This window comes from Carassius gibelio, chromosome A17 (genome assembly GCF_023724105.1).
Source record: "Carassius gibelio isolate Cgi1373 ecotype wild population from Czech Republic chromosome A17, carGib1.2-hapl.c, whole genome shotgun sequence".
Taxonomy (NCBI): domain Eukaryota; kingdom Metazoa; phylum Chordata; class Actinopteri; order Cypriniformes; family Cyprinidae; genus Carassius; species Carassius gibelio.
In genome coordinates, this window is record NC_068387.1 from 7,126,013 (window position 1) to 7,126,811 (window position 799).

The window sequence follows — 799 nt, forward strand, 5'->3', positions numbered from 1 at the left end:
CAGCTGATATGTCAATTTTTAATATACATGTTAAAACAATGTATCTATATGTAGGCTAACTATAAGGTTAATGTCTCTATTATTAGGCCATTGTAAGTTAATTTTAGAATCAGATAACATAAATGAATAGGATTTACATTTCTCTTTTAAGATGCAAATTAAAGTATATTAATAGCAATTCTGAAAAATTTTGAAAAAAAAAAGAAACAACTTTAGAAAAGTTAAATTACTTATTGTGGAAATACTCAAGTGCAAACTGAACTAGAATACTCTTCAACGCCATTCCCATTTAAACGTGTATGTTAATGTAATTTTGCTTTAATGTATTTAAAATGTACAAACTTCAAACTGAATATATATATATATATATATATAAAAAAACATATTATAGTTAAAATTATAATCAAGTAGTTTACACATGCTGTAATATGTATAAATATTAGTATAAAAATGAAGAAAAAAAAAAAAAAAGAAAGAAAGTTAACTATATCTTGGATGGCTTGAGGTTGAATCAATAAACAGCAAATTTGCATTTTTGGGTGAACTGTCCCTTTAAGTCTGCATGTTTAGTCTGTATGACAAATGTTATAAATGCAGATCGTTATTAAATGAAGGCTATTATGTGTTGTAATGTGTGTGTGTTAGTGATTAAAAGACACCAGGTAATAATTTTCGTAAACTCAATTTAAAATATAATAACTAGTTCCACAGCAATTTCTTATGATGCTCAAAAAATAAATATTACTTGAGGTAACATATGAAACATGGAGTGAATGGTTAAATCTTAACTAACACCAAT